The 15319-nt window shown below is 32.1% G+C and overlaps 1 long non-coding RNA gene across 1 annotated transcript; it reads left to right on the top strand.

Annotated features, from left to right (window-relative positions):
* The first annotated feature begins 4200 nt into the window (after window positions 1–4200).
* LOC134856757 (uncharacterized) lies at window positions 4201–6361 on the top strand. Its single transcript, XR_010164843.1, has 3 exons — window positions 4201–4366; window positions 5174–5386; window positions 6280–6361. It is a non-coding gene; the product is annotated as an uncharacterized LOC134856757 (long non-coding RNA).
* The last annotated feature ends 8958 nt before the right edge of the window (window positions 6362–15319 follow it).

Genomic DNA, 15319 nt, shown 5'->3' with positions numbered 1-15319 from the left:
TCCAAAGACAAGTCTGTAAACATGTTAAATTTTAGTCGAAACGATCAAAGGAAGGTAAAGAACAAAAGAATTTTTTGATGACCAGAAAGCTTCAAAAGATGCAAGCAGACCAAAAATGTTCATTAAAAATTTTTGAAACACTTTTAAATTTTTTTTTGAATTTTCTATGACAAGCATTTTTCCACAGACTTCATATATGAAATTGTATGATAAGTATTTTTCTTCTATGGATGTCACCCCGGGTACCACTTTAAAAAGTTCGGCAAAAATTTCAAATTTCAACATTCCTATGATCCTATATCAGCCCCGTATTTTATCATCAAGAGTTTCAAGATAGCAGAAAAACTATAGAAAAAAAAACATTATGCCCAGAAGAAAACTTAAAAAACCATTACGCGGCTAAATTGTGCACTGGATAGGCGCACAATTTTGTGCCTGTATGTTCGTGGAACAAAAGAAAAACAAAGGAAGCGTCCTGGTTGCCTAATCCGCATACAATGCACAAAATACACAGTATGGAGTTGTAATGAATTCTCGTTGTAACAATTTGGTGCATATTGGTTTCATTTGTAATGTGCCTGCGGAATACAGATTTTTTTTGAAACAGTTTGTAGGTTTTTCTGTTTCTGTTCCTCTTCCTCTGTAGATTTTTTCTGTTCCTCTTTCTGTTCCCTTTCCATCTACTGAATGTACTTGGTTAACTGCTTCAAGTTTTAAAACTGAGAATTATAATGTGATTGTTTTGTTTGGGAAATAGTTTTCCGAGGCATCTATTTTTAGATTGCTTGATGTGCTGCTGAACGGTTAAAAAAATATAATGTGCTCTGTTTCTGATTATAGTTAGATTTGTCTTGATGCGTTTAGATTTTGTTTTTGCCATCACTTCAGTTGAAATAAAACAAGGCCCTTATTTTAATGTTTTCCAGGGTCTTTGTTTGTAATTGATATTTTCCTCTGATAATTTTGGATCGGCTAGGAGTTCTTCTTTTTCGTTAAATGGAACAGAATGAGCGTGTGCTTTTAATGAGCAAAATATTCATAAGAAACCCTATGTTGTTTTTTGTATCCTGATATATTCGTCCGATTAGAAAAATATCTTCAATAAAAGAGCTTTTTTTTATCAATGGGAATATCTATCTGCCTATAATATCATTTAGTGGTTTGATTTTTTTGTATCCGCCGGAAATGTACTTAAGCTTTTATTATTGAAAAGTTCCCATCGGTTTAAGTAGTTTTGTATCAACAACTTTGACCGCATATTAATGTACCGTCGCTGATTTAACTTCTAATTGTGGTGATGATTCGTACTTGGCGAGGAGGGTTTGTTTGATCCGTGGTTTTTTCATTGTGATTTTTCTAGGAACCTTTTTGTGGGAGCTTCTCCCCGAGTCGAGATTTTTCACCTAATTTGAAGCAAGATTTGAGCGGTTTGAGCGGTTTTTTAGACAATTACGCTCAAAATCTTGCTTCAAAATGAGCGGTTTGAGCGGTTTTTGAACGGTTTATCTGAAAAAACCGCGCAAGATTTGAACGGTTTTGAGCGGTTTAACGAAAAAAAATCGCTCAAAAATTGCGCAAGATTATGGAAATTGTATGATAACCATTTTTTTTTCAAAAAAATTAAACGTCGTGATTTTTCATCACCCGACTGTTGTATTTGGTTCAAATAGCCGGAGAAACTAGATTGAATCTTTTTTCAATGGTTTTTTGAAAATGTATGAAAATTGTATGATTAGCATTTTTCCATACATTTGATGCAGGCAATTGTATGATAAGCTTTTTCAGTGTGTAGAAATGTAAGACAAGCATTTTCGGTTTATGGAGGTCAACCCGGGATCACATTACCTTTCCAGGCCTTTTTGTTGGTTTTAATCGGTTTTCTTTATAAGACCGCTCAAAAACCGCTTAAAAACCGCTTAAATCTTGCTTGAAAAACCGTTCAAAAATCACCGCAAGAAATGAGCGGTTTTTTAGCGGTTTTTCAAGCAAGATTTGAGTGGTTTGAGCGGTTTTTCCAAAAAAAAAAACGCCCAAACCGCTCAAACCGCTCAAATATTGCTGAAAAACCGCGCAAAACGCTCAATATATATATATATATATATATATATATATATATATATATATATATATCTTGAACGGTTTTTGAGCGGGATCTCGACCCGGGTCTTGCAACTGCTTCGTGATTTTTTTCGTGTTAACCCGCGGTTCAAACAAAAAATAGGTTTGGGGATGTCCTCAAAAATATTCGATATCTTTGCGCTCTGTGATTTAGATTATTTTTAAGTGAAAACTTAAGCTTTGAATTTTTTTATTATATAATAGGTGGTAGTTTTGAGAGTAGAATGACGATTATTTGATTCGCTATGGATATAATTTTTGTATTTTTTGGTTATTTTTTTTCTTTAATAAATATCTTGGAGTATTTATTATTCGGATAAGAAACAAGAAACAATTTTAAAGATATCTAGGAATCTCAATTGTTTTAATTATTTAAAAAGATTTTGTTGTTGCGTTGGCCATTCAAAAGAAATTTATTGGTTTTTTTTATCATTTTAGTTGTTAATTTTTTGATGGCGATATGATTTAATTTTGTTCCACATTAGCTGTTAACGTGTGTGAAATTGATTTTACAGAACAAACTAACGTTCATTTGGAATTTCTAAATTTAAATTAAAAATTTTCAAGTCACAATTGTATAAACTGTGTATTTTCTTTTGAGTAATTGTAGAAAAATTTTATAATTGTTAAAAACTTTTGATTTCTAATTGGATCACATTCTTTTTTGCGAAATTTTTTTTAGCCCTTTCTTCCCGAGATGATCAAAAATGCTTTTCATACAATTCTCATAAATAGGAAATCTCTGGTCATACAGTTCCCTACAAGTGCATACGTACAGAAAATTGTATGAAATATCTGTAATAAACTTTTCTCCATTAATGGAATTTGTATGATAGGTGTTTTTTTCATAAAACAAAAAGTTGTTTTTGTTTCTAAAACTATTTCTGATAAATATTGGTTTGTGTTTGGAACACAACACAAGTGACAATAATCTTGGTTACTCAAAGCACCAAAATTTGGACGGTCTTGCAATTACATTGCATAGAGAAAGAACTGAATTGTCATCGAGCTGTTTTTCACAAATGATATAACAAAAGTGACAAACTTTTAATTTTTGGCAAAATTTTCCAATGATGATTATTTTAAATTTTTGATTTTTCAAATTATCAGGCATTGATCAAGACACAAAGATTCCATACAAAAAAAATAAGAGTCTTCAGCACTTTTGAAAAAATTGTTCAGGCGAAAAGTCAAAAAAAAAATTCAACATTAGTGTATCCAGGACACAAAAAGTTAAGTTTTGCAAGCAAAAAAGTTTTTTGAGAATGTTAGTTTGATCACAAAGTTCTATTTGCTGTTAAAAAACAAAAAAGTTGGGGCAATTTCAAAAAAAAAAATCAAAAAAATGTTGCCATCAAAAAAATGCTAGTCATGCAATTTCCATATATGGAAATTGTATGATAAGCATTTTTTCAAAACAAAAAAAACCTCGGTTTTTTCATCACCAGACTGTTTTATTAGAATCAAACAGCCGCAGAAAAGAGTTTCTATCTTTTTTCAACCACTTTTCGAAATTGTATGAAAATTGTATGACAAGCCTTTTTCCACGCATTGGATGTATGGAATTGTATGGTAAGCATTTTCGGTGTTTGGAGGTCAACCTGGGTTTTTTGTCCAAAACACTGCTTTTGATTTTAAAACTAACATCTGATTGACGCCTCTAATATTTTAGTCTTTTTAAGAAAAGTAGACCTGAGATTATTATACTGGCTTGCATGTTCACGCTAATTCGTTTTTTTATCTAATCAACTAGATGTACGCACTTGCAGGACCAAACACTTTAATGAAGTCTTATATCAGCTGCATATCTCTTCAAAACTCACCAGATTCGAGCATAAAGCTCGGTTGAAAATGCATAACCGAATGTATAGCTAAGCTAAAGTTGTACTTTCATAGCTTATTCAGACTTCGTGCCAAAAACTGATAATGTTGGATTGGAACATTTGGTTCTTGAGAATTATCGATAGATTCTACCTTTAACAAAGCAAAAAACATGCATGAACTCATGGGTAAAAATTAGTTTTATCGTGTTTTGCATATAGTCAATCAACGAAAAATTTGAGCTAGATAAAACAGCCAAACAAGTTAGAACGTAGAGTATTATAACGATACAATAACACGATGTTTCTGGCTTTTTATAAAGAATGTTCATTCTCCACGTGTACAAAAAACAATGATTTCTTGCGTTCAAAAATAGTTTAGTTTTGTAATTTTTCAATTGTTGTTATCGCGAACGAGTCATCTGCAGGTAAGTCAAACAGTTTTTAATCGGCAGTTAATTGTTTTCAGACTTTGCTCAGTGGCATTCGCCGAAATTTTTTTCAGTTAGGGGGGTTGCTTTTCGGAAAATTTTGAAAATTTTGATTTAAAGAACAAATGAGGTTTCGAGCTCTTTTAAGAAAAATTGACGCGTGCTCCCTCTCAATTAATCAACCGCAATTAAAGCAAGCGGTCACCCCAACCCTCCCCCCTCCCCCTCTCGGCAAGCTATTGACTTTGCTTAAAAAAGAGGCCAAATATCGTGGAACCGTTTAAATCAAGCTTTTTAAAATGATGCGTTCCCGCACTGGAACTCCATGCGGATAATAATTGATAATACTGCCATTTTGTGACTCGCAGTTGCTTTAAAAATGTAAGAAAAAAACTCGATTTTCGGGAAATCAATTTTTGTAATCAATTATTATCGATTGCAATCCATTATCATTTTTCACTTCTAAATTTAGTTGCACGTTTTAAAACTGTTTTAAATAAAGTCAAAACTTGATCTTTGTTTTTGTTAAATAAACGTTGGACAAAATACTCGACAGAATACTGTTTTCTTGTTTTGATTTTCCTCGTGAGTGATTTTTCCCTATTTGCACTTACTTTTTTAGCTTCCCTGTTGTAATTATGGACCCCTGGGGGACTTGACCTGAAATCTGCAATTTTTGGTCAAACTGTTCTAAAATGTACATAAAATTTTTTTATCTTGGCTGGGAAACGTTGAACCTGAAATTTTTGACCTCAGCGTTTCGATAAGCCAACTTGACACTAATATAATTGTTACTTTTTGCAGTTTTGTGAGAACGAAATCAGAAGGAGAGTTCGAAGAACAGGACAGCAAATGTCAGAGAAAGATGAGGACCTAAACCTCAGCGGGGTAACAAGAAAGCAGCAAGCAGATGACAGAGATGAGGACAGAAAAGAAGATCAAGCAACAGCTCAGATACACACAGAGACTCAATTCAGTATAAAAAGTGATAAAGACCAAAAAGCTAAGCAAACATGGGTATGAACATTTTCCTTGCTTTACTTTTGTAAGTGATTTAAATTTTCAAAATCGCTAGGCTGCTAAACGAATTAGTTCAAATTAGACTTTAATCGCCGCTTATTTTTCACTAATAGTTAGGGAAATATACCAGCCAGTAGTAGCGGAATTAGGGGGGAGGGGGTTGGACGCGACACTTCGCCCCTCAGTGATTCGATCCCCGCGCCACCTCAATGATCCCCTCTTGAGACATTTTCGGTTGGCCTACTCTAAAAACTTTTTTGAGGCACCTTAGCGCCAATAGATACTATTTTTGAAGGGGATCGTGGGCTGAAACCTAAAAAAAGTCCCCAAATAGTTTTTTAAAATGTTTTCTCAAAAATTTGCCTGGGGCTCAGAAACTTCCATCAAAAAAGGATCTTAGGAGTGATTGGAAAATTGACGTGGTCGAACTAAAAAAAGTCAACTAAATTTTAAGCATGTTTTTGAAAACTGCAGAAGCAAGAAAATGATTGACATAAATCAGATTTTCAGCTCGAAACTATGCAATGAAATCACAAAAATTTTCATTTAAAATAACATTTTGAGTAAAAAATCAAGAAAGTGGTCGATCTAAATCAAACTTTGGGCCAAAAAAAAACACAAATATTCGTTAAGATTTAGGTCAATTAAAAGCCGATTGAATCATTTCTTTTACCTTAGAGTTACGATCATTTTAAATTGATTTATAATTGATTCAAATCATGACCAAATTTTATCACCTAATCTACATTTTTGTTCAAAACTAAAATTGATCGCATATTAGTCTACATACTTTTTCAAACTAAATTTGTGAATATCCATATTGTCAGTGGGGGTAGCACAATCTGATGATTTTTCTTCCGTGTCTCATTCTCTGTTTGCTCGTTTTTCAGGAACTGGAGATGAAAAGTTTTCTTGCTCAAGCCCTTAACGAGTTCCATCACCTTCTAATTTCAATTACAGAGTCGTCTTCTGATCTAATTGATGAATTCGGAAGACTTCCTTGTGTCACTACTATGGAATCACTGCTTGACATAGAGTGGATATTATATTCTTTGAATAGCCAAATTGCGCGTTTCCAACTACGCGTTCAGACTGCCAGGCAAAAGATGCAGGTAATTCATCAAGTACTCCAATTGTGCATGAAAACAAATTGAAGGTACTGCATTTACAGTCAAATCTTTAGAAGTTTTTGCAAAAATAGGTGGTAACCCAATTGCGACTTGTTCGGTTTTCTTTCATGTTTTTCATTTCACGCACACTTTATATCATTAATTTTGAATATTATTGTGAAGTATGTTTTTTTTAAATAAAAATCATAATCTATAAATAAATTAAATTTTAATTGTACACAGGCTTCTTACAGTTAGACCACTTTTAAATAACACATAATAAAGTTGGTCAACAACTAATTGCTTTTACAGTACTTTATTAAGTTTTACTAAGGCCTAGGTTATAAGAGTAAGATCAACATCCCTTTTGGACTAAGAAATCACACGAAACTAGTCTGCTGAAAGCTAGAAGCATGATGAACAGGCAATTCATGGAGTTTGAAATTACTTCATGAGTTAGCTCTCATCACGAGTCAACTCATCTGGTGAAACCAAAGAGAATAAAAAATTTAAGACCTAAGCTATTTAGCCGTAACACTGTTTGCAACACCATGTTCAATTTCCGCTAAAAAAGTAACAATAATCCTAGACAGATCCCAGAAGGAAAACTGGATAAAAAATGGAAATGCAAGCAACAGAGCAAAAGTTAGATTGACCAAAATCGAAAACACGAGGTTGCTGAATGCAAACAAATGCAAAAAATGACACGAGAACTTGCATTAAAAAATTGAGACAACAAAACAGATTTTTCTATTGAAATAAGAAAACTTCCTGAAGAATCAGTTAAGCAAATAACAGTAAGATTTGAAACCTTAGTACCATAAGCGTGTTCACTCAATTCGCACAAAAACGAAAACACAAGAATGGCAGAAGCCGGACCTACTTGATAAAATTTTTTAAAAAAAAACTAGAACAAACTTTTTTTTTGATAAAACTATCTCTCTAAAGTGTTTCTTACTAACGAATCATGATCCATAACTAACACTGACAATAATTTGTAACGCTGAAACTATTATTAGTTTCAGCAACAGAACAATTTAAATATAACTTAGAAGACATTATTTGTTCTCATTTAGAGCAGTTCCAGATCTCTAACTCGCAAATACCAGTATTCACTTGATCTATTGAGACTAGGAGATATAAGAGTAAGATTAGGATCGGTATTAGACTAAGAAGTAGCACGTACATAGCAGACGGTGTACCTTATCTGAATATACTCTATGAGTGAGCAACCTCGGACTTACACTCATCTAAGTTTGTTAGCCAAATTTGTTCGAGAACCGTGCGACCAAGGTTCTCGAACAAATTTTGCTAACAAACTTAGGTTTACCACATAAAAAAAGAATAAGATCAAAAATCATTAAAAAAATGTCAGACAGCATAGACAACCTAATAAGGACGTCTCTACGTCTCATTATGTATACTCCTTCATTTGAAACGATACGGCAAACACCAGGTCAAAACCCAAACAGCGTACCAAGCTTCTATATCGTGAAACGATTTAAACTGCAACAATTATTCCTCTTCAAAATAAAATAAAAATTACTTGGAGCTGTAAAAATCATTTCCAAGCCATATACCTCTCAATGATGTATAACTATATTAAGTACATAATAACGTCTCATAAAATTATACAAATGTTGTTCACTTTCAAAAAATCTGCTGTAACTCTCACATTTTTGTGAATTTAAAATTAGATTTATCATAAAATACAAACATGAGTTAGTAGTTAAATTGAAGTTGGTTTTAGTAAATTTATAAGAAATTTCTTGCTTCTCAAGGACTCGTTACCACACCCCTTTTAGCCAATTCCTCTGTGTCACTTCATTCATAACATAACCATAATCAACTAAAAATTATTATCATTTAAATTTCCAATTCTTAATCAATCTTCAATTCATGATTTTTTTTACCAAAAACTTAAAATTTAAACATAAATTTTGTCAAGGGCTATCTTTGTTTTGTAAAATGCTAAGTTTTCCCTGGAACCAGATTATCAACTCTATCCTTGGATTTTCAATTTTCAAGTTATTGATAATTTATAATTCATTTAAACACAATTTGTCATCATGGCTTTCCTTGGATTGATCAGAACATTTCTGGTCCCACCACCGCCTAATAAAAGGTGTCTAACGACCTCTAACGTTGATTCACACTCCAGCCCTTAGCAATGAACCAAGACTAAAAAAACTTTTTCAAAAAAATAACCATTTCATCTAAGATAAATAGTGAAGAAATTCGATTAGTAATCCTTCACTTGAGCCCCTCCTCTTAGTTGACCAGACTAAAATACATCATAAAGTAGATCTATGATAGTATCTAGTAATTTTACTTGTGTTATAATTAGACCTGCACCTTGAGGATTGACTTAGTATTCTTCAACCCTTGATCAAAAATCACAACCATAAGTAAGATTAGGTTAATTTCACTTAAAATATGTCTTAGCCACAGAGAAAGTATAACATCATTCTAGCGATTTGAAATACTCTCTCTCCAACCCGTCTACACACGACGACCTATGCCCTTAAATCATGAAAACGCCAAAAAAGTTGGCAGAAGTTTTGATTAAGGAAACTAAAAAAATTATCCCCCTTGAATTTGCAACAAACATTCTGAATTTATGTCAAGAGATAATCTTGAAAATAAACAAACAAAAGCACTCCAAAAATGTTTAATTAAAAACAAAAGATACGATTTTATAATTACACCGCACATACAATAGATAGGATGCATCAGTTCGATAAAACTTACCAGAAAAATGGCAATAATAGCAAAACAAAAACAAAGTATTAAACAACAAATCTCCAAAAAACGCATTGCAGTTTCCGAATCTGAAACAATTACAATTCAAGAACTTCAAAATCTTTGAGAACTAAATGTCAAAAAAGATAAACCATTTAGCGATCAAATTTTTTTTTACAAATCAGAAAGCACAAGGTCATCATCTCTCAAATTTAATACAGAATGAAAAATAAAAGCCTTCGTAAGCCAGTAAAATTTTATAATAGGAATCAACCAATAAAGTAGATTCAAAGTTAAAAATTAATTGTAATTCCACACAAAGATGGTTCAATACGGCAAACGTTTTAACATGAACGCTGTCCTTTCCTATGTCATTTACCCAAAGAGCGATTCCGCTAGAGGACAAGTACAGTTTTGCCATTTTCGCAAACTTGTTTGAAAAAAGAAATAGCCCATGTAAGCAAGAACTTCCCGAAATAAAAATTGGAAGACAAGTACACCATCACTATCTACCAGGCATTACTAATATAATTTCACATTACGGCATATTTACTATTGAAATTTTACCTTAACAATCATCAAGTCAAACACCACACAAACAGATGTTATAAAAATATAATTTTTAAAAAGTTTTACAGAAAACATTTAAAAAATATTCAATATCAAACTCACAAAGAGCAAATTCAACTTACACAAAAATTATATTCTTGCTATTATTTGTAGCTATCTATTTTTAATAGAATCAAACGAAATATATTACGTATCACCACCACAAACATCTCGAAATGCAATAGTACGACAAGAAGTCAATCTTTTCTCGCAACTTTCAGATACAATTCTTGAAACAATTTTTCATGACGAAATAGCACAAATAGTAAAAACCACCCTGCAAAGATTCCTAGCATAGTGCATAATAGATTATTTTCAACACATTTTAGATTTAATTTCACCAGCAAGAAAACGTTTTCGATCACAAACTCCAAACGATGAAACAGTTTGCCAGACGAAACAGATTATGTATGGGACCCTGAATGATCTCATATTTCGTGTTTTATTTTTGCTTACAAAATATCAAGTACACTAATTCGCAATGTCTCTGTACACAATGAATATTCAAAAAAATTCCGCTGACAACTGATACAGCACCCTTAAATTATAACATAATATTCAATGATAGGACAAGTAATAAGAATTGAAATTCAACATTTATAAGCACACAAGAAATCCGTACTGGAACTAGAAATCTGAACACCGAGACATTCAGACTCCATCACATTTTATAGACAAAAAATAGTATAAGCGATACTTGAAACAAAACAAGAGCATTTTTCCTATTCATCCAATACTCACAACACCACATGACAATAATACTGCTTTTCCACAAACAGCATTACAATCAACAGTAAATCCATCCTTTGTTCCAAAGTAATACCAACTGGATTATCGAACAAATAGACCAATGGCTAAAACACGACAAAACAATAAGCAAAAACAAGCTAACAGAAATAATTTTGCTAACTACGACTATGATTTTTTTCGCAAAATATAATATTATCAAACATATATCAAAATGTCTTTATACAACACGGAACCAAATTCAAGAAATTGATTACACCCAGCAGATACAAAAGCAGAATCTCAATCTGTATTTGTTAATGAAAAACAAAAATTCCGTCAGAGCGTACTGAAAATTATCAATTTTTTCAACAAAATAAAACTACAACAAACAGACAATTTACGAGAAGTCAACCACTTTATTCTGAGAATGAAAAAATTTCAACCAAAAATGATAAAAAAATAACAAACAAAAAGTGGTACATATATGACCAACCAGATGATACTCATCAATCAGACATTTTGATCCTCACATAAATTCAGAACAAACACGACAAATGAAACGCCATTTTTCTCAACAACAAAACTTAGCATAACCAAGAAACAAAAAGCAAACACAAAACCACACATATACCCAAGGTAACGAATCAAAACCAATGCAAAACGAAATCCTATAACCTTATTACTTACAACAACATGAAATCACAAAAACACAAATTACAAATTTTGCACAAACACCAAACACAGCACAATCATTTCAAATGACAATGAATCTATACGTTATGGGTAGATCATCCATTACATCTGATAAACCACTCACTTTATTCTTAGGAACAGACCCTGAATATTCAGAAGAAGACTATATAAAAGCAGTTACAGCAAATCTTATTTTGAATAAAGGTCAAGAACCTACCAATAAACGCACCACTTCAACAAAATTGGATACATAGGGATGCAGCATTATTTCAAACCACGCTTGATGGAGCAGCCCCAAAATGTTTCTCAGTTTTACCCATAGACATTGAATCCGACTGGAAAAGATTTACACAAAAGTTTTCAAAAATATTCGACTCCGAAAGAAACAAAGAACATCAAAGAATTTGATGTAACGAAAGTCGCAGACTTCCAAATGAAAAAAAATATCTCGCAGTACGAACTGAAACCCCAGTCCGAAAACGTATTTTCTCAACACACAAGATTACAAAATCACAAAGATGACCAAAATCCTAATGATGATCTAACACCACAATTACGCGAAATTGCAGTAAAATAGAGCATCACATCCATTATCAATTAGAAAACCCAATGTAGATTTTAGAAAGTTAGCAGATAAGCTAGAGCAAATAGAAATCACAATGAAACTAGAAAAAACTGAAAAATTGAAACCAGATTATAAAAATAATTTTTTCACACAACAACTTCACATATTAAAAATACTCAAAAAATTACACAAATCTTAAAAGTTCATGGAAAGAATTCAATTTTTCAAAGGCAAATCTTCATTCAAACTGTTCTAATGCAAAACTTCAATGCAAACCTTTTTTTCTAATGCAAACCTTCTAAAGTTTTTCTAATGCAAATCTTCAAAATTGTTGTAACTAGTGGCGATACTGGCATAGTAATGCTGAATGTTGACAAAAACAGCAAAACAATTTGAATAGACCACCAAAACATAGACAACCAATTTACAATTACAAGAAAAAAGACAAAAAACACCAAATGAAAGTATACAAAACAGTAGTAGCTCAGGGAAGCGACTTTCTAAAAGCTATAGCAATAACAGATCACAGTCACCTGATTCAAATAAATCTCGCGAAAGATCACCAGGTCAACGAAAATCACAAAATTATTCACAAATTAGATATAGCAGATCAATTAATCAAAACCAGCAATACAGAAAAAGTTTTTCTCGATCAAACTGAAATCTGAATAATTTCGACATAATTTTCGACTATTAGAAGAGCTCCATGATTGATCATTAGAGTATAATCTAATTCAGGACTTTGAGTTGAGCGGTTTCTGTTATAGTTTGAAGAATTACCTCAACAAGAAGCAGTTATTCAAACTTTAACAGAACTCGCTCATATTCAAATTTCCGAAATAGATACCACTCCAATGATCGTTCACTGAACTCTTCTGATAATCGAAGTCGAAATTATTCAAACAATCGACCTAGAAATCACTCCAATGATAAATAACAACGTTACTCTACTAAAAAACCATACAATAATTCTTATAATAATAGATATCGTGAAAATTCCAGAAATAGAAATAACAACTATCAAAACAAATCATGATACTATTTTCAATCAACACATCAAATTTGTCACAATATTCAAGCAAACAAAATCAAAACTGTAGAAGTAGTACACCAAAACATCAAAGGCACATTAACCAAGTACAATCTACAGATGACACAATTCAGATACTTCGTGTATTGACAAGACGAAAATTTCAGAACTACAATTAAACCACATACACTGTGAAAGCACAGATAACAAAAAAGACACAGAAAACACACTCACAATAACCAAGCTTAAAATAGATAATGAATATGAAACACCGATTGAATCGAAGTATTATATGAAAATGACATTAAGAATACTAAACCTAAAAAACCAGATAACAACCAAACTACTAAAAATTACACCTCATATGTTTGCAGCTAATTCAAGTACAATAACCTATACCAGAATACAACAAAAAATATCTACAACAAAAAATTTTTGGACGATTCTACTTCTTTTAGAGAGCCCGGAAAACAAAAACTTTCAAACACCAGACCTAGAAATAAACTTGTAATCGACTCTGGCGCAGAGTCAAATTTTATCAACATATCAACATGAAATGAACTCCAAAACCTAGTTTAACATTGTTGAAATCCCATTTATTGCAAATTTTATCCCAACATATATACAATTTTCTTTCAATCAAGTAAATCAATTTAAGCCTGATCAAACTACACAGAAACTGTGAACGTCTGATTTCGAATTAAAGCCAATTCATAAATTTTTAGAGTAGAAAATTCATTCATTAAATACGCTAAAGCTACAAACACAGATATCATAGCACTACATGTATTTAATAATTCACCAAATAAAATTGCATTACCATTAAAATTTTTAGGATATTGGGAAACAAATGCAACATTTTATCCTACACAGGAAAGACCATTCTGAATAAACAAAAACTTTATTAAAACTTGATCTTATTAAAACTGCTTCAAAACGAAACTTAAAAATCCATATTTTAAACCAACATTCCAAATCTCAAAATATACAAATGAAAAACAAAAACTCTTGACAATGTTCAATTTTCATCATACTTGAACCAATCAACAAGTATTTGAATACTTAGCAGAGTTATTATTAAAATATCTCACGGTTTATGCCACATCTGATTTTGATGTTAGAACAATATATTCAGCATTACAGAAGAAATTCAGGTAAACAGGTAAACAAAGAACAACAAACCAAACACATTGATTAACCCCGTAATTATTCTCGCAAAAGGCAAATCACAGTTCAAATTAGTTCTAGATGCACGATATATAATTTGAATAAAGTAGACTGTTCTACGGTATATCCATAACAGTTTCTTTACAAAAAAAAATTTTACGCATCAAGACGATGTTTTCATACAATCACAAACAAAACAAGAAATTTTTCAAGATTTAGAAAAACAAAAAAATCTTTTGAAAAAAAGTATGGAAGCAGCCCCAGGTGAATCACATTTTTTTTTCACCCATTAAGAATTCCTTAGACATATTATCGAAGTCACCGCCATCACACCTATAAAACCACGAAAAGATGAAATCCTATAACTTCAACCAAAGAATAGAAGAAAATGTACGAACTCCTTGGAATATCTAATTTTTTTGTTAGATATGATTAAACTATACCTCAGACCACTTTTTTAAAACTAGACAAAAAAAATTCGAACAGTCATCAGAAGTTCAAAAAGCTTTCTCACAAAACTACTTTCAAACACAATCCCAGATCCAGATCTACCATTCTACGCTATCTGCGATGCTTTCATTTTTGGAATTGGCGCAGCACTCTTACAATCACTTGATAGTACAAATAAACTAGAGCTGATTTTAGCTAATTCACGGCTTTTTACACAAGCAGATCTCAGACTCTATACTCTTACGAGAGAATAAACAGCCATAACAGATACATGAACGTGATATGAATTCTTAATCCTCGGATCAAATTATTCAACGGTTTTCTTTTCAGGTCATAAACCTATAGTTTTGCTCTTTACACAAAATTTCAAAACAATTTAGTCGCATTTTCTAAAGAACAGAAAATTACTGATGCTAATTATCAAGTAAAATCACTTTTTCTCTCTCAAAATCTTTGGGTGTCACTTAAGATTGTAAACGTTAGCCGTTTTGTTTTTGATTGTCGCTCCTAAAAAATGTTGAAGTTCGTGTTGAACAAATTTTTCGTTTTCGGCACGGTTAAACTATTTTTGGCACTGTTGTACTAACCCATATGAAACGAAACCTCTTAAAGCCGATATAACAATTTTAGGAATTTCATTTGACACCAAAGGCCCTACATCACTCGCCACAGAAGGAAATTCGAAAAAAATGGTAAAGTTGGTGCTTTTACGCATTATGTAGCACTCAGCCCTGTACCCCATTCTAATGCTTATTATGCCTACAGATAGCAAAATTTGGACTAAATTTGAAAGCAAAGTTTGCACTACCAGAAATTCTTGTAACAGACAAGGGCAC

The sequence above is a fragment of the Symsagittifera roscoffensis genome, chromosome 1 (assembly GCF_963678635.1).
Source record: "Symsagittifera roscoffensis chromosome 1, txSymRosc1.1, whole genome shotgun sequence".
Taxonomy (NCBI): Eukaryota; Metazoa; Xenacoelomorpha; order Acoela; family Convolutidae; genus Symsagittifera; species Symsagittifera roscoffensis.
Note: the sequence above shows the minus strand (reverse complement) of the source record. Positions and strands in the feature narration are given on the sequence as shown.